Source organism: Lygodium microphyllum, chromosome 16 (assembly GCF_053477565.2).
Source record: "Lygodium microphyllum isolate KBCC chromosome 16, Lygodium_microphyllum_v1.1.10, whole genome shotgun sequence".
In the NCBI taxonomy this organism is placed as follows: domain Eukaryota; kingdom Viridiplantae; phylum Streptophyta; class Polypodiopsida; order Schizaeales; family Lygodiaceae; genus Lygodium; species Lygodium microphyllum.
This window is the reverse complement of record NC_141150.1, coordinates 129,948,030-129,968,129: the sequence shown is the minus strand read 5'-3', so window position 1 is coordinate 129,968,129 and position 20,100 is coordinate 129,948,030. Positions and strand designations below refer to the sequence as shown.

Below are 20,100 nucleotides of genomic sequence, written 5' to 3'. Positions count from 1 at the left end.
CACACACACACACACACACACACACACACATTTTGTGCTTTTGGATGACTAGGATGTTGATCTCCAAGGTTCTACAAGCTTTGAATGTTGGCATCATTCAAGTTTGCATATTGTTACCCTACCAATTTTACATCATTATTATTTTGTAATCACATGAGATAAGTTTGCCACAATTTGCAACCCTTCCATAAGTAGCCAGGAGGAGTTGGAGTAGTGCAGATCATCATCCCTTTGACAAACCAATGGCCGCAACTGCCACCATGGTCCTACCTCTCAAGGAATTGGACATACATATCATGCTTACCACTAATGTGCACCTCGTCACCAAGAATTATGACTTTTAGGAACAATGTGTGTGGAAGAGGTGTTATGATGGTACATTTATTATCAATGTTGGTATGACTTGGAAAAAGCTTCAACTAGCTGCAAGGGATGCTATGGCTATTGAAAATCCCTAACACACGATTTTCCAATTTGCAAGGCCTTGTGGTCAAAGAGAAATATTGAAGTTTTCACAATATATAGGGGTGTAGGCTATTGTTGGATGTTGTACCCCCTAGGCTATTGTCGAAAGTCGTACCCTCTATATAGGGGTGTAGACTATTATCAGAAGTTTTCACAATATATAGGTGTGTAGGATATTGTCAGATGTCGTACCCCCTAGAACATTTACAAACTAGCTACTACTACAAACATTCTTTTGTGATCCACATGTTCTCATTTTCTTAGATCGTCAACCAATCAGAGAGGTTGCCCTTGGAAACATTCCAACCATTTTCTTTTATGATACAGACTCTGAAACATGTTGATATTTAAATCCCAACAAATAACAAAGGAAAGCACAATGTTGGGTGCTATTCTAGTTGTTGGCTCACATGATGTTGCAAATGAGGGGAGCAATTCATCCTCGACAACAATGGGCTGTGATGTTGGATGTCTTCTTTTATCATGAGCTTGAGGATGCGAAGGATCAAGAAGAGGAGAAAGATGTAGCTCAAGATTATGCTTCTTGCATTATGAGCTTTTTTTTGGGTTGTTGATGATGAGTTTTTGTGATATTCCTTATAGGTATATAGTGGAGATGCCCCTTCATTGGCAAACATTTGTAGTCAAATCCATCTCATGCTCAATTACACCTCATCACATCCTATATGATGTTGTCATTGTGGGGGTTTGAATGAGTGATTATTTGATGTTGTGGAAAATAGTTATGTAGGCATGATTAATACCCTTTTTCTTTTTGTAATGGATAATTGTATTAATCACAAATAATCACAAAAAGAGTACGAGAGCATTGTCGATTCTCCTTCTCTCTCTCTCTATGTTTTGCTAGAATTTTCCACCTCTCTTTGCATTTTAAACAATTGTTGCAAGACACAATAATGTGGTCGCTGTTGCAAGACAAGGGGTTACTCTTACCATATTTCCTCATGCTCAAAGCAATTTCATGTTTTGAGGTGTTTACCATATTGAGACTATTTTGTAGAATCTTTCACCTCTTTATGCAGAAGATTGCCACGAAACAATACAATGCAGCAGCTACAAGGCAAGGTCTAGTTTGCCAGCTTTAGAAAACATCTTGGTTGATTTAGAGCAATTATGTGTGCATCTAGTATAGTCATGGTTGTAGGAAGACAAGACAATCCTAGTTGATTATTGGAGCATCATGATAGCTTCTCACTCTTCCTCATTGTGATAGCTTCTCACTCTTCCTCATCGGTATCTTGATTTTATCATATAAATGAGGGATAATAAACTATTTTGCAACCATCTACACATCTAAGGTACTTTGGGGGTCATTCAATGTTTCAAGCAATGATTGAGCAAGTTCCTAATAGTGATGTGTGTTTCATAATTACCCTATTTGTTTTTAGCCTAGATGCAAGGGAATATGTTTAGAAATATGCTATGTTATTATTGAGAAAACTTTACCTTTATTAATAGTTTTAAAATAACACTTTCGAAGTTCTATTTCTTTATGAGTCGCATAGAAAGTATTTGCTAGGATGATTATAAGATTTCTTTGGTTTAGAAAACAAATTACCTCACTTTCTAAAGTCTAAACTATAACTTTCACCACATTATCTATGACATTGAATTATACATAGGTTCTTAAAGTTATCCCTAGTGCTATCTATCTAATAATGGCTACAAGCATGAAAGATGATGGTGGAGCAAACACAAGAGTTTGATATGCTCATGTTGTGGATGACGCTCATGTAGTTTGAAGTATTTTAAGTCCCCTTGAGGTTTTATAAGACTGATGTATGAAGAGGAAGAAAAGATCCTCCCATGTTCTACACTTACAAATATGGGTCGCAAAAGGATTTGCCTGAAAATTGGCACAAGTACATATACTTAAATCATGACTTGGTCCATAAGTTTTACTATATTTGAGACTTGATTGTTTGGATAGACTCATGGCACTCTCAAAATTCTCAACTATAATTAAGAAGCTTGTACTTTGATGGCAAGGTATATAAGATACATCTTTGGTCTAGATAAATACACAATGTTGGATAGTAATATTAGGGCATGCCTCTTGGCCTTATTTGATCATATGTACTGTAGCTGGCTTTCATGAAAAAGATATTGTCTGAGCATCAACTTTTGGATAATGAGAGTGAGCTAGAGAGAGAGAATTCCTAGCATTAATAAGTAGAAGGCTACTTGATTGAGGTTAATTTGCTATCACCTTGACATATCTAACATGTCAAGCAAAAAAATTCATTAATAAGCATGCTTATCAAATGTAGGTAGTCTATACGGGAAATTTGAGTAGTGGAGTCAAGAAGGTCATGAGTTGCCTACCTAAGGAAGAGAGAGTCTCAAATTTCTAGCCAATTGGGTTTACATATGAGATCAATAAAAAGGGTAGACTTACACTTCACAAGTAAGATACCCATAACTATTGGTGTTGAACCTTAGACCACAAATCACATATTCACAATACACATGAGTGGACTAATGTGGTCATTGGAAGTGTCACATTATTTGAGAAACCACTTATATAGATGGTGAATAAAGCCCAATCCTAGTGTGTGATGTCCGTAAAAGGAGTAAAAGGTTGGAGTATTAAGTTCGAGGAGGTTTATTGACTAGTTCGTCACCTTTTCAACTATCTTAGATGAGGTGTATAGTCCCTTAGGACATACCCAATCAAGGATGGGAAGGCCAGATCCTAGATTATTGGCACTTTTATTTTAGGAAAAATATTGGAAATTTAATAACTTTGTTTGATGAATTGACAATTTTATTTTAGCCAGCGGGGGTTGGTGATTTTTTAACTTTGTTTGATTATGAGATTTATTTAAGGAACAAGTGCTTGAGGGGGTGTAAATCTAACAATTGGTATCATAGTGGACTTCAGCCTCTTGGGAAAAGTCGACAACACCCTTCACTTGATTTCCTTAGATTGAAACTAAGTTTGACTCACTTTTCATTTTTTGATTCAAATTTATTTCAGTCTTAGTTACACTATTGCTAGTATTGCGTAGACTATTTTGTCCTCTTGTGTAGAATTATCAACAAAGGCCAATTCTATATGTAAGAGCCCTTATCATATCCTTTGTACTATACTACATAACACATAATGCTTTTTTGCATATTTATCACTGTACACATCAAGTACAATCAATGGCCATGGTTGGTAACAATGATATATTTTGTATGTTGCCTATTGAGGACAAAATGGATAGAATTAACTATCCACTTTATGCTTATATGATGCTTCTTGTAGTGATTGCAAAGGGGCTTTGGAACATTTGAAAGTTGCAAATGTAGCATAAATAATAAAAATAGATGCTATTAAGGTTGCTATAGGTTCTAGTTCTGCTCCAGTTATATTGCTAGTGGCACCACCACCTACTCTTGAGCAGATCCTTGAGATGATAGAGATGAAAAGGCTCATGCTTTTATTGCATTGTCTATTAAATGTTCCATGATCCCATATATTTACTCATTTGAGATAGCTAGGATACTTGGAATATACTTGTATGTTTGTATCAAGGAAGAAATGAGGTCCATATTGCTTACCTACACAAGTAGTTAGAGAGGGAACATATGGATGAAGATGACTCCATGGAAAGTTTTTTGACAAAGATAAAAGATCCTAAGGAGCAATTAATTATTGCAAATGATATTATGCTAGAAAGTTCACTTATATACAAACTATTCTCAATGATCTTCTTAATTCTTATCGGGGTTTTGCATCTACTCTTTGTTTTTTATGGTGAAAGGTATTTCGATTTTTTTTTTTCATTTGATAGGTTGTTTTCTATTTTGTTGCAAGAAGAACAATCTCAACAAAACATGTCCATTATGTGTGTTACAAATCAAGCTTTTGTGGTTGGTTAAAAAAGTAAGGAAAAAGTTGCCTTTTCTACTAGCAAGAAAAAATTTGTAAATGATGTCCAAACAAAGAAGGTTGATAAGGATGAGAAGAAAAATGAGAACAAAATTTATTAAGGCTCTCCTAACTTGGCTGAGAAAGAGGCTAAGAAGAAAGAGGCTAGCATAGTTTTTGTAAATGTCTCTCTTTTTAAGGTAGAATATGCAAATGTTATGTAGGATACAAAATGGACATTTAATGCACAATGTATTCATGACACTCCTTTACATGATTCTTGTATATTTATTGTGGATCTAGATATAGGATGCTTTGAAATGGTTCCATAAGTATATTACTTCTCTAGACAATCTATTTACTTCTCTTATACCTACTTCTAAGGGCAATACTATGATATGTGCCAATAAATCCTCTTATCTTGTTAAAAGAGTTGGAAATTTTTGTTAATTGCTATTGATGGTGATACTTTTACACTTATATATGCTCATAGTTGGAGATCAAGAAGTTCTTCCACTTGCCAAGATTGGCTTGATTGAAAGTTTGTTGATGATGTAGATCTCTCTTGTGGTGATACAATCATTACATTTGGTTCACTATATTGTAGGTTGTACAAGCTCAATAACTATGGTAAATGTGTGGAAGACATGGCATATGAAGTACGAATTCACAAGCTATTTTACTACAAAAATTTGGCATACACACTTTGAATGTATGAACTTGCCTAGCTCATTGTGTTCGTAGAAATGTAACATGGTATCTTCATTATCTACTCTTGAGGCACTCGAAAAACACATTTTTAAATGTTGTATCCTAGGAAAAATTCAACATATTGTATTTCTACAATATGGTTCAATGAGAGCTGTATGTGAATTATAGCTTGTGCATGATGATATTTGTGGTCCAATGCAAATTCTATCTTTTGGAAACTACTTGTACTTTGTGACTTTCATTGAGAATTACTCTAGGCATGCATGGATATATAGTTTGAAAGTGAAATCTAAAGTGTTTTTGTGATTTGAAATAGTTTGTTAGCATGGCTGAAATTTTTCATGATGTAAAGAAAGCACTCTGCATTTTGATCATGTGGGAGAGTATTTGTCTAAGAAATCTAATAAGATCTTGTTGAGTGTGGGATAGAACACCAATGTACAGTGCAATATATGCTAGAGTAAAATGTTGTAAGTAAGAGAAATAACAAATCTCTCATGGAGATGGCATGATGCATGATTAAGTGTCAAGCTTTGCCATGTAGTTTTTAACTTGAGATTTTTTTATGTGCAAGCTATATGCTTAATAGGTGTCTTGTTAAGGCATTGCAACCTATCACTCCATGTGAGACGTGGCATTGCAAAAAAATGTATCCTTCTCACTTATATGTTTTTTGTTACTTGGCTTACACTCTAGTACCATATACTACTAGTGCACTAGTGCAAAAAATTAGATTATAAAGATGTGAAATATATTTTTATCAAGTATATTGAATGAAAGCAAAGGTTATAAGTTATACCATCCACAAAGTGTATTTTGGTCAACTATAATGTTATCTTTGTGCAAAATGGTATTCAACCTTTAGTTTTATGTGTGAAAAAGAAAATTTATGCTCATAAGGTATCTATAATACTTTCTTACCTCTTTTCAATTATGCTCAATCACATATCATACGAAATGAAGTGATTTCCAACCTATGTAGGTTTCTCATGATACCATAGATGAGCTTATTTATGATGCACATATGAATGATACACTTCTTGATGAGAGAAGAGATTGAGAAATCTAGGACTACACCAAAATGATTGGTGCAAACATTGCATGACAATAATTTGAATGCACCCTTGACTAGGCGTATCTCATTTGCGCTCTCATAGTGTCTATTATGCATTAGGCTATTATGAAGTGGTTATGTCCAGATTGTATGATGCAAGTGTTTTTTATGAGGGTGAGCTTGTGTCTTTTGAAGAGACACAAAATTCAAAAACTTAGATACTTGCTATGCAATTTGAGTATGATGATATTGTCAAAGATAGTACCTAGTTCTTATGTGATTTTCCTCTTAGCAAAGAAGGCCATTAGTACCAAGTGGATTTAAAAGTTAAGCTGCAAGCTAGATGATAGTGTTGATTGGAGTTAAACTGCAAGCTAGATGGTAAACAGATTGGTTCAAAGCTAGACTTATGGTGAAGGGTTATGCTTAGTAGAAGGGCATTAATTTTAATGAGACCACCCTTGCTCCCACTTGTGATATGATAACTATTTGTAGCATTTATACATTAGTAGCTTATAATGGTTGGAATGTTCAACACTTGGACATTAAAATTGCATTTTTGAATGGTGATTTACACAAGAAAGTGTATGTTTTTCAATCTCATGTTTTTATGCAAAAGGGGCAAGAAAACAAATTGTGCATTGTGGAAAAGGCATTGTATGGTCTAAAACAAGCACCTTGGACTTGGTATGAGAAGATACATTCATACTTGACTGCAAGTGGTTTTTGGAATAGGAAATTTGAGAAAAACTTATATATCAGACATGAGGGTGATGCATCCTTGATCATTGTGGTTTATGTCGATGTCCTCTGTATCATTGGTCCTAATGAGACACATATTATTGATTTTAGGATTGAGTTGAATATAGCTTTTGAAAGGTCCAATTTGGGCCTATTGCATAATTATTTTGGCATTTAGTTCAAGTAATGTGATGGAGGTATTGCTTTGTGTCCAAGAAAGTATGTTGAGGCATTGTTGTAGAGATTTAGTCTTGAAGAATGCAAGCCTATTGCTACTCCTATGGAGATAGATTTGAAGTTTACACTTCATGATGCCAAAGAATGCTTTGATGGTTTTCTCTATTAGCAAGATATTGATTTATAAATGCACTAGAAGGTCTTATGTTTAGTTTGTAGTCTCATGAGTAGGTTTATATAGAGCCCAGGCATTAAGCATTGTTAGGCAATGAAGCATACCTTTCGCTACTTGAGTATACTCATCACCTTGGGCTATTTTATTTGAAGAGGAGATCATTACTACTAGATTAACATACTTTTGCAGATTCTAACTAGGCTATTCATTACAGCACTCAAGTATCCACAAGTGGTTTTTACTTCATGCTTTTGCCAAGTCATGCATATCATGGTTGAGTAAGAAGCAATCCACTATGGCTAGTTCTAGTTGTGAAGCTAAGTATTGGACAACTTTCACACCTACAATTGAGCTTATTTGGCTCAGATACCTTTTGGCTAATTTGGGTGTTGGATAGTCATCTTCCACCACCATCTTTATTGATAGTCAAAGCACATTTGTAATTGCATGAAATATAGTGTTCCATGTATGTACTAAACACATTAAGGTGTATTATCATGTCAAGGGAGAGTCTTTTTGCAAAGAGATCAGCTTGGCCTATGTGCCAACACAAGACAACCTTTTAGAACTTTTCACAAAGGCTTTGCCTTATGAGAAGTTCAAAGCTATCTAAAAAGCTTCAAGCTCACTCTCGTGTGTGGATTTGATTATAGTCCACTAGGCTTGAAACTTCACTATGCATGAGTGCCAACTCTATTCATTGTATCATTCCCAGGGTAGATTTATTACCATATTTCAATAGTGATATGTGATTATGAACCTAGGTTTTTTTCCCTTGGCTTTGTATGTATGCCTATTTACTTTAGGAGATACATAGTCCTATAACTCTTCTCTGTTAATAGTTCTCAATACACTTTGAGTTGTGGTCTCTCAAGCTTCTTCTCCAAGCTGTGTATTTGTATTTCTACAACCCTAAATCCAATATTAGCAAAAATTAGTATAAATAAGCTAGTTTGAATTTTTTATTTAAATCTAAGTTTTTGCTTAATCTCTTTGGGGTCTATTAAAATCCTTCAAATAAATTGATACTATCTTTCATCTACCTTAGGTTCCTAGTTTCAAACTTTGCCCTTACATCCATCTGAGTTTTTCAACTCAATATTTACTTTGTTTTAGCCTTTTTGCAATGATTTAAGAGTTGATTATGCTTATTCTTAAAATAATTAAAATGATTGGAACTTTAAAATTGAGGTTTCAATCTCCACTCGATTCCTACAATAAACATTTGTTATCTTACCAAGCATTTGACTTTCAAATGTAATAGTGCTCTATGGTTTCAATTCCTTGGACTATCATTAATGTAAACCTATTAGCATCTAATCAATCTTTAAGTCATAATTTTATGTATGGATTAATAAATTTCAATTAAGCACTTTAAAAATGGAATTGTGAGTCGGGCTCTTGGGTGATGTGAGGGCCTATGAAAGTCTTCTCACTAGTCAAGCATTAACATAGGGCCATCAAAATGCCAAAATCATTGATGAACTTGAGATAAAGCTTTCATACAATTGAGATCTCGGATCACAATTGTCAATCTTTTTAATCACCATGTAGATTGGTAGGTCATATGAATAAGTTGTAGGATTTGGCCTAATCATTGAGAAGGTAGTTTATTTCCAAATCAAAGATATTGGATAGATTTGGTAGAGGATATTACTTTCAAGAAGATGAGAAATACCAAGAGTTATGGAGAAGAAAAATAGGGGCAACTCCTATCATCTTCTACATAAGAAATGAGAAGAGTTGAAAGGATTTAGGGCTAGTACTTTGAAAGAAAATAATAATTATGCATCATAATCAAAAATGTAAATTTGATCATGAATTGGAGTAGCATGGGGTCTAGGCTAAGAGATTCATTATGCGGTCTAAGATGCCAACATGGATTTTCTGAAGCTTTAGATCGGCATTCTCTATATATGAGTAAGACAACATTTATGAATGAAAGCACAACCTGTGTATTATTCAAGGGAAGGAGAGGACCCTTTTATTTTCAAGGGGTTGACAAGGAGGCCTTTTTGGGGTGGAGGTGGGGAGGTGTTGTTGCACAACTGTCCCCCCCCCCTCCCCCTCCAAACCCCCTTGGCACTCCCACATGCCTATTTCTAGCTCACTAGATTGGGGATTATCATTTTTGGAGAAAATTATCCTAAGAGTGCAAGAAAGGAAAAACATGTTTCTATAATAAAGGGAAAAAAAGAAACTTAAAATTGAATAGAACTAAGTAAAATTTTTATCTTAACAAAATACAATGTGTTTGAGAAAGAAATCATTTCAAAAAATGATTGTTAGTCCTTATTCAATGCTCAAATATAGTCATATGATTAATCAAATAAATTGCAAGAGATCATTTGGGCATATTTATGGGATTATTTCCCATAAATTCTATCACTTATTTGTTAAACATTTAGGTTCATTTTCATTTTGGTATTAATTTGTGACTTGAAACTAGAATTGGTTTTCTCCTATAAAAGAGTAGCCACAAATAATCATGTTAATTGCATTGAAAATAAGCTTAAAAACGATTGCCGTCTAGATATGATCAAGATTTGTATATAGATGTGTGGTTTGTGAATACTTTTCTCCATCATCATAACTACATATAATATGAGTTTCATTGCATAAATCAATCCAATCTTCAAGTCATTCTAGTTGGCTATTATATGGTTATTGATTGAATGTCAAAAATGAAGCACTTAGCATACCTGGAATGTGCTTTTTGCATAAGCTAACCTTTTGCTCACGCTAGCCTTTGTGTGCATGCACAAAGTCTAAGTGCATGCATGCATGCTTTCAGACTCATTCAAAGGATAGAGATGTGAGGGATGTTTCCTTAAGAAATTTTTTTAATATAATATCAAGTAGATAAAGTAAAAGTTATAAAGGTTGTGTGATGACACTGAAGTTTATTATATGTTAAGTAAATGATTAAGATTTTTGTTATACAAATATATTTACTTTATTTGAAAATAGAGTGCATAAAGCATATTTCATGGAGAGATAATAATTCTAAGTGCTCTCTTACAATATGCTTATATGTAACCCACATGGAAGCTTTTGCTCATAAAGTTGGTGCATTCAGTAGATTCTCCATCCTCCACCTCATCTTTACTATCTTTAATGAGCTTAGATGGAATACGATTATGGTAGCTAAGGTCATGCTCAACTAAAAGCTGATAATTTTGCAAAACAAGTTGATGGGGACCTCACTAATGTTGAACATCACGATAGGTGAACTCTTGATGGTGATAATGGTAGACAATAATCATTTTATTAAAATCATTTTATTTTAAATATTATTAAGTTAATAAGCTTCTAAGTATTTTTAAAGAGGTTCCAAGAAATTTTTAGATTACAAAGGTATATGTGTGAAAAAGAGAAAGCCTTCCGATAGGATAGATTGGGTGTGCTCTTTTACAAGGTGGAGTCCTCCATTACAAGGCATCCTCTTTGATATTGCCTCTCTACTAGGTTAGGAACTCATGGGAGTACACCATTCTTGAGAGCTATTTTCTAACATCTAGGATTCTATCTAGTGGTATCTCCATCATATCTTGGCTAGTCATTACAATTCATTCATCATTTAATAAATGCTCAAGGTTTTGAATATATAAGGCTTAAATTAAGCTAATATGGATTACATTAGGATCCAAAAGACGCGAGGGTAAATTCAACTTGTAGGCTTGCAACCCATATGTTTGATTACCTCAAAAGAGCCATACTATTTAAGGCTGAATTTCTTGAATCTTCTAAAAGTTAGGGAGATTTTCTTGGGTCTCTAACCATCATAAGAAAAACATTGTCTCATTCCTTGAAAATTCTTTTGTGCCTCTTTGGGCCTACATAAGCCTTTTCATAATTTAGGGTGGATAGTGGATAGATTTCACTTGCAAACCTATATCTTCCAACCTCCTTCTAATTTGACCTTTAAATTAGAGTTGGGGAAGTTTAGAGGTGATGAATATTCTTTCTCATACAATGCCTTGAATGCAACATACAAATTCTTTAATGCTATGAACCATTATAGGAAAAGGTATGTGCTCAATCCATCTCCTAAGTTTTCAACCACAAGAGGGTTGAAGAATATCCTCAATGACTTGATTGAATCTATCCATTTAGCCTTTTTCTTAGGATGATAGGTGGTATTGCAACACAAACAAGTACCAAAAACCTAAAAAAGACACCTCCAAAACCTCGACTTGAAGAGAAAATTGTCGTCACTGACTATTCTTCTGGATAATCCATGTAATTGAAATATCTCCTTCATGAAGATTCAAGAGATATCTATTGCCTTAATAACTATCTTGATAGGAATGGGATGAACTACCTCAATCAACATATCTAGAATGACTACAAACATATGGGATATCTATTGCCTTAATAACTATCTTGATAGGAATGGGATGAACTACCTCAATCAACATATCTAGAATGACTACAAACATATGGGATATCTATTGCCTTAATAACTATCTTGATAGGAATGGGATGAACTACCTCAATCAACATATCTAGAATGACTACAAACATATGGGTGGCTTCAATTTATAGGCTTGAGATTTCTTGAAATATAAGCAAATAACCTTCCTCCATGGATTAGGACTCCCACAAGGCTTGAATGCTTGTATTAGTGCTGATTTCAAACTCATTAGAGGAAATTGGGATCTTGAGGATTAGTGCAATTAAGAGGTATTATTTTAATTTGTCAAAAATTTTTATTGTTCTTAGAATTAAATGATTTTATATTGTCTCTTCCAAATATACATCAAGAGGGTAGTTAATATAATCCTTGATTGAAATATGGTGCCAATTAAACCCATTTCCTTCATTGTTTAAGAGGGAGGCCAATCCTTTACATTCTTAACCTTGGCTAGAGTAGCTACAATGCCTACTTTACTCAATCTTTCGGAAAAAGATGGCACCTTACTTTTTTTCCGTGGAGTAAACTAATATCATCAAAGAAAACCAACAAAAATCTTTCAAATAGGATCTAAAGTTATCCTACATAAGGTCATTGAAGGTTTCAAGAGTACCTATTAACCCAAAAGGCATTACAAGAAACTTGTAATGGCTATAATGGGCATTGAATGTAGTTTGTTGAATGTCCTTGCTTTGATTATGTGCTATGATACATGATGTTTAAAAATGTTGAGAGGAGTTTGTTAAATATCCTAAGTGCTAGAATTCTCTTACAAGGGGCATCATTTAAGGAGAAACTTTTTCATGAAGGAGTACTATGACTCCTTAAATTATTGATGAGAAAATATAGATTTTAATTAATTGAGTCCCTTTTATTACAACTTTGTAGCTCATTTGAAACTATACAAACTCAAACAAAGATAGCTATTCAATCTCCTGCATTCAAGTTATACGGTTACCATGAGTTATTTAAAGAAACATCAATGTGTGCCACGTTTTGGTGGATTTTCTTGATTTTTTCTTCACTAGGATTGATAGTAAACTCATAACATTGTTGATGTAGACCCTCACATTCTAGGTTCGAGATCTTTTTTATGGCAAGTGGTTGCCACCACAATGTATGCATTACACATCAAGCATGTAGGAGTTTCTAGGCTTTCGGTTCTTATCACTAGCCTCAACAACTCTTGCTTTGCTAGCTGAGTGGAGAAATCTCTTACAATATGACAAACTCTTCCTTGACTCTTTTGTTAATTTGGTCTATGCTAGTGGATATTGTGCCTTGCTTCACCCTACTCTTCAAACATTAATATGTATAACCCCATCAAAGACTATTCAAATTGCTAGACTTGTTAACTATTGTCTCATAGATTCTTTTATCTTGGATTTTGTTAATGAAAGATTTTATAGCTAGTCAATTTAAGAGGTTTGCTTATTCATAGATTCTCCTTTGAACCAACCCCATATTCTAGACATATACTCATGAGTCAACTCTTCTCCTTTCTTTGCATTCATGAGATGGACTATAAGTTTAGTATGATTGGGAGAATCTCTTAATGAAGAAATCCTAAAGTATAGATAATTTTATTTTTTAATATTGTCCACTAGTCAACCAATTGTTCCCATTCTTGTTGAGGCCTAGGTTATGACCTTATTATTAAAAATATATTTTATACATTTAATACGATTATACAATCTATATAATACCTTGATTATTATACTTAATCATTATTATTTAAATTAGCTACTTTTAAATTTAAATATTTTAATTTTTATTATTGATATTATTTTGGAATCATATTTTTTAAAATTATTGATAGTAATTCAAAATTCATAAATTTTTTACTTATTATCAATCATTATTAATATTAATTAATTAATAATTATTGATGAATTGATATTAATTTTTAATTATTTGATCATTTAATTATTTTAATTATGATTATAAAATATTCTCCTATAAGAAAGAAAATTTCCACTAATCATTTCCTTGATCCAATATATTAATCCATGTATTTGCTTACATGTCCTTACATTATACCCCATATTTTTGGGAGCCATCATATAATAGTCTTGTATTTTCTATATTACATGAATCATGTATTCGTACTAATGCAACCTAGGTCGAGGCAAAGATTGAGAGTCGAAGCTAGTTGTCTAGTGTGAGGCCTATGATGTACCCACCCCTAACTAGGCCAGAAGGGTAAGCATTTAATAGTTGCTTGGATACCTCTCCATGAGCAATACCATTTGGAACACACACATCCCCCCCCCCCCCCCGCCCGCCCCTAATCAAATGCATGGAGTTAGTCAATTAGGTTGTCTTTGAGTCTACTTCACAGTGAACACCAAGGTCTCAATCCAAAAGGACCCAATGTAAGGATCCCTAGACTTCTAAAATCTATCTAAAAGTGGCATTCTAACAACCCTCCTAAAGAGACCACTTGGTGGCCTCTCAAAGTCAAGAGAAACCAACATCACACTTGGTTTAAGGAGAGTGTGGAGCAAGGGGGAGCTAAGTATCAACCCCTCTAGTGTAGTGAAGTCACATTGATCTCCTAAAACAATGTCATTTTCCATTCTATCTTGCTAGTTAGGCAATCACACTTGATCATCTATAATCCTAACAATAAGGTAGAGGGTCACCTAACTAATCAAGTTCAACCATCCTTAATATGGGTTATTTAGAGCCTCTATCCACTTGCTTTTCACCCCATGCACCCAATAAGCTTTACTTATCTAATGGTTTATGCAAACATACCATTTGATAAGTAGAGATAGCATCCTTAATTAGGTTGTTTTGGGCATGTTTCTATATTAGCAAACATGAAAGCAAGTCAATGAGACCTTTGAAAATATAATATAATTTAAAGCAACTTTATAACAAATTTCTCCCCTTAGACCAAGCATCTCAATCACCAAGATTACATAGCCCTTCTCAAACTCATACATGTTACCTAGAATGTGGTCTTCTAGTTCCCTAAGGCATGGGGACGTGACATCTCTACTACCTTATATTGGGTGAAGCCATGGAAATTACTAGCCAAAGTCATGTTGAGTTATGATGCACTATAAGGGTGGATATATTGCTCATGCATGGCCTTTTCACCATTCGACTGTTCATTAGTGCACGGCGCGGCCTTTTCACCATTCAACCATTCACCAATATATTGAGTAGCACCCTTTAAGATGTATCATCACCTTCACCGATGACATGGTAAAGCACCTTGGGGTGAATGCACTATTGCACAATGTCCATTCATTCAATTTAATCATTATCTCTAGATTGAGTACTTTTCTACTTAAGGAATCTCTTTAATTATCACAAGCAACAACCAAGGATATTCAAGGTCCCACATATAAAGGATTCCTTTCAAGGCATTCATTCCACTTAAGATAAGAAAAATGCATAACTTCAATCCTTGCATAACAAATTATGCTCACAAGCATTAAACGCAATTTAGAAAAACATCACAGTAGGAATATGCACTTAATTGTTAATCTCAACCCTTAACAAAACCAAGGACTCAACCCAATTCCAATTGACATTTAGTCAAGGGTCCAATCCAAGACTTTTCCATTGGATAATGATTTTGTAGTGATCTCCTTTATATTAGACCACAAATACCCAAATTGAATTCATTATAGACTACAACAAGTATTTGATTTGTCCCTTTGTAACCTAAAAACTATCAATATTCCAATGGAAATTTATGGATATGAACTGTTGATGAAATGACCCCATATGGAATGTCAATGTGCTTGATGAAATGACCCCATAGGGAATGTCAATGTGTTTGCCAACATGGCATTCCATTTGAGTACTGAATATAGTGGAGGGCTCTATACAAGCTATTTCATTTCCCACTTCAATATTGTGGTCTTCCACGATGAGTACCTCATCAGATAGGCCTTGGACCTACTTGTGGAACCATTGGGAGTCATGCTTGCAATACATACTTGAACAATTGACATTTCTTTAATAAGTATTTTACTAATAGAGGTTGCATCGTTTGCATCCCCAAATATGATTGCATCCTTACTGCCTAGATTCTTAAAATGTATAGAGATTGAAAATAAGGATACTTATGAAGCAAATTTAGTTCTATTATTGATGTAGGACTCAAAATCAACAGTCATTCCCAACGAGGTAAGAGCTCGAGCATTGATGCTTGGATTAAGAATTGGCTTAGTTTGGATACTTCCAACTCTCTTTTGTCTCAAATTTAGTTTGAGGTTTTGGAATAATCCTAGGTTGGAATCCTCCTTAATTAGAGCTTCGATCTTGAACTCAAGGGCAAGGAAACTTTATGGCCCAATGTTTCTATTCTCTAAGTTTGAAAGACTCGATATGTGCTTTTATTAAACATCTAATGGCTAGACTTTATATACTTTGTAAGATGGGTTTTGATTAGCGTCTTTCCACCATAATGATATCATGGTTTAAGATTATGTCATGTTTTGGTGTCATAAGGACTTCTTGCCCTTATTTTAATGCCATTATCCTAATCTTTTTATTTATTAGAATGGGATTTTCTAGAGATTCCTATTATAGACTCTTAGGTCTTTTGTAGTAGCCTAAATGCCTAAATGTAATTTCTAGGGGGTTCCCTACAAACACTTAGGCCTTTGGTAGTGAAATTAAAATTATGTTCCTAAAGTGATTTCAAGGGTTCCCCTACTAAAAACCCTTATACCTTATGTAGGGTTCCTTTTAAATGTTATTCTTAGGGGTTCCCATAATGTGATTTCTCATCATGTGGGCTCTAAGGTTCTCTAGGGACCCTCATGCCCTTTTTAGGGAGCCCCTACACAAGGCATAATGTGATTTCTCATCACGTGAGAAACCACATTAGGTGCCCCTTTGTGATATCTCACATTATGGGGAATCACAACTTAGGGTATCTAATGTGATTCCTCACATTCGGTATCCTTATTTGTTCTCATTATGTGATTTTTAAGGGCTCATAAGGGAAATTTGGACTCGCTTTTGGGACTTTTAAGCTCTTTGGGATTCTAGGGAATATTTCATAGGGAAAAACGGGGATGGGGCTTTACAGATCTTTTGGGGATGCTTTTTGGTCAGGATGCCATAACTTGAGCATATAAACTCGAAATTTGTTGGAGGTTGGTGTATTAGATGCGTGTGATTTCCCATTAATATGATGACATGGTAATTCTTACAAAGCCCAAAAGTGAGTCCAAATTTTCTCTAATGTCCTGCAGACCCTTAGGCCTTTTGTAGTGACCTAAATTAGCATTAGGTACCTTGTAATCACTTGTTTGGTCTTCTTCTTTTACACTTTTTAACTAGTATTATTCAATGATATACTTGAGTCTCCATTTTGTCCCACCTAGACATTGTTCTCATATTTCTCCTATTACCCCTAATGGTTCTTAAGGCAAACTAAGTATATGACCTTACCATTGCTACTTATATTCATTTCTAGGATAAGCTAAGTTGGTACTTGAATCCTAAGGTCTTGTGGGCCAAGATTTATGGTTGTCTTGTATCATGCATCTGATCATTATGGCAAAGATCGATAGCATTTGACTGAGTTTTCCTTTTATCCCAATGTTAATCTAAACAAGGGCCATTGGTGGCCCTCATTGCCCAAAGTCTTTAACAAGATTTCCAATCATGTATCCTTGAAGGTGTTCCCTAAGAAGGTTTAGATCTGTTTAAGGATGCTAACTCAATGCTTGATATACTACTAAAATTACTCCACTTACTTACGAGAGATGTCATAAATCCAATTTGACAACATTTGATAACCTAGGAACACAACAATTTTCCCTAGGACTTCACTTTGGAAAAATTTAAAAATACTTTAAAACCACCATTATTGGTTAACAATTGCCATTTAAATAGTACAAAAGGAATGAATTAAACTTCTTGGTAGTTCTACAATATGAAGGTGCATCATTTGAAGGATTTGTAGTCAAGAAGGGACTTGGGATGTCATTGTGTGCTTCTCAGGTGCCATCATTGTAGTATCATGATTTCCTGAGATACCATGGATTTGATCCCCTTACCTTGTTGCAATTAATTTCAAGGTGGAGATTCTATAATAATCATAAGGTGATGAAAGCTAATATTGCAATCAAGGGATTAATATGTTTGAGGATAAAGGCTAGAAAATAGTAAGGACTTAGGTGAAACATGGGTAATAGAGGGTTATAACATTGTGAAGGTCTATTAAGTGGTTCAAAAAAGGAAATGTTACATATATTTATAAAATATATTCTAAATTTACTATATGCTTAGGGGGTTCATTATATACAAACCCTTAACATTGTATCCATTGAAGGCCTAATTTAAAATCCCTTTATCAACAAATTTATCATGAATAAAGTATACCTTTCTCCTATTCAACTTTTGAATGTCCCTTCTATTGAACCCATGTGATAGATGTACATACTCAAGGAAGACATCCTAAAGGTATATGCAATATGGATGCTATGGCTATATCATGCTTTTCATTTTGATAAACTATGGTTTGCATTGTGAAAATAGTGTGCTAGACTTTTCAAATGCATGTAATTCATTGGAGCCAATCCGTACAAGTTGGAGAAGAAAGAAATTATTGTGCCTTTTGGAAAAGATGATTAAATGAAATCGATACAAATTAATGTTTAAGAAAAATTATTAATGAAATGCAAGCATAACTGGAAAGTGTAGAGGGAAAGGCTATGAAGATGGAGGTCATTACTTAAAACCATAAAGAAAAATTATAATATTGATTACCCATATCTAAGAGTGATGCCACGTGGCAACTCATTTCCATGCAATCAATAAGCAATTGTAATCCCCATGTATGTGTGAACTAAGGCAAAATGAAAAAAAAGGGATAATAAATAAACCTTAAAAAGCTTCTTTTTTTCTTCCGTCAATCTAATGATCTACTACATTGCCACCATCTCTAGATGATAAATGGAGAAGAGATTTTGGTAAAACAAGAAAAAGCTAGAAGTAAACTTAGTTATGACTATAGAAAACAATGCCCCATGAGGGCCATGTAGATCATCCAACTAGAAGATAGAGAGAGAGAGGAGTTAGCAAGCCTCAAACATGATTGCCAACATCCATGCTTGCTCAAATGGATCATCAAAGGTAGATGTTGGGACTTAGTCTACATGCTCCTTTGCCTCTTCTCATCTTCTTAGTTTTCTCATACCAGTTGGATGCCCTCACATGTATTGCAATCATTAATAGTCGTGATGATGCCATTTTTATAGTTGTAAGATGAAAGATGGCATCAACATTATCAAATCCCTTTGCTAATTGTTGTACATTCATGTCACTCTAAATTTAGACAAACCCACACAATAGGTTGACCTAATATGGAAATATGAGAACATGAACAATGCAAATGATTGAAATGAGGATTTTGATAAACCATTTTTAGTGCTAAAGAATGCCAGTTAACTCTGAGAAGAAACAATTCCAAAGGCTTACCTTTGTAGCAAGACTTGTAATGATAGTCTCCCCTGAGTTTTTTGCATATATCTTTGTCTTGAATGAGAGATCGGTCTTCTTCGGCATATGCTACTTGTTGGATTAGGAACTCTTGGTGAGTGACAAGAGGTCTCCTCAGGGAGTGTATGACTCTTGCTACATCACTATTTGTTTTGAATAGATGGGAAGCATGGATTTTGAGTTTGAGGGAGTCCATGGTAACATGCAAGAGGAGGGTAGTAGTCGAATGGAAGGGTCATGGCTTAGATCCTATCACAAGGATTCCAAGGAGGGACAATGTGATTGTATTATTGTGTAGAAACCATATGAGACAAATCAAATGTATCATGGAGCTCATAACTGAACCTCTTTTCACGCAACAACTTGGAGAGAGAGGGAGAGAGAGAGGGAGAGGTTTTAAACAAATTCCAACTATAATTTCTGCATTTTAAGTTACAATAATATCATGAGCATTTCCATAAACCCTTTGTCAGCAACTTACCCCCAACCTGACCTGGAGGTATGTGATGCCTCCCAAGTAGAAGCTCATGATGTTGATAGCCATAGGTAAAAAACAAGGGAAAATGACCCCTTTTTCCACAAAATGTCAAAAACTTATTTTTGTCTGTGTGTGGGGTAGTGCCACGGCTCACACTTGCAACCTAAACATGCAAGTTGTACATTTATTAGGACACAACCCAATTGAAGGCACAACCTCATTTTTTATGGTAGTCCAATTACTTACAAAAACAAAGGAATGTGATAGTGATCTATCAGTTGTTCAGTACTACATATGGATGGCTTCCTCTCTCCTTGCCCTATTTTCTCTCTCCTCCTCACTCCAATTTCAATACCTCCTTAAGGACTCGTTAACTAGCACCACATGGCTCCTTTAGTCCTAGCAAGTCCATTGATATGCATGTGTTTGGGCTCTTTGACAAAAACATAGGTATGTTTTTAGTAAATGAGGCAAAATAACATATCACACCCCAAGGTGTGTGTGTGTGTGTGTGTGTGTGTGT

The 20,100-nt window shown here is 34.6% G+C and overlaps 1 pseudogene; it reads left to right on the top strand.

Annotated features, from left to right (window-relative positions):
• The first annotated feature begins 260 nt into the window (after positions 1-260).
• LOC148023424 (small ribosomal subunit protein uS2 pseudogene) lies at positions 261-1,040 on the top strand (annotated as a pseudogene).
• Positions 1,041-20,100: the final 19,060 nt, after the last annotated feature.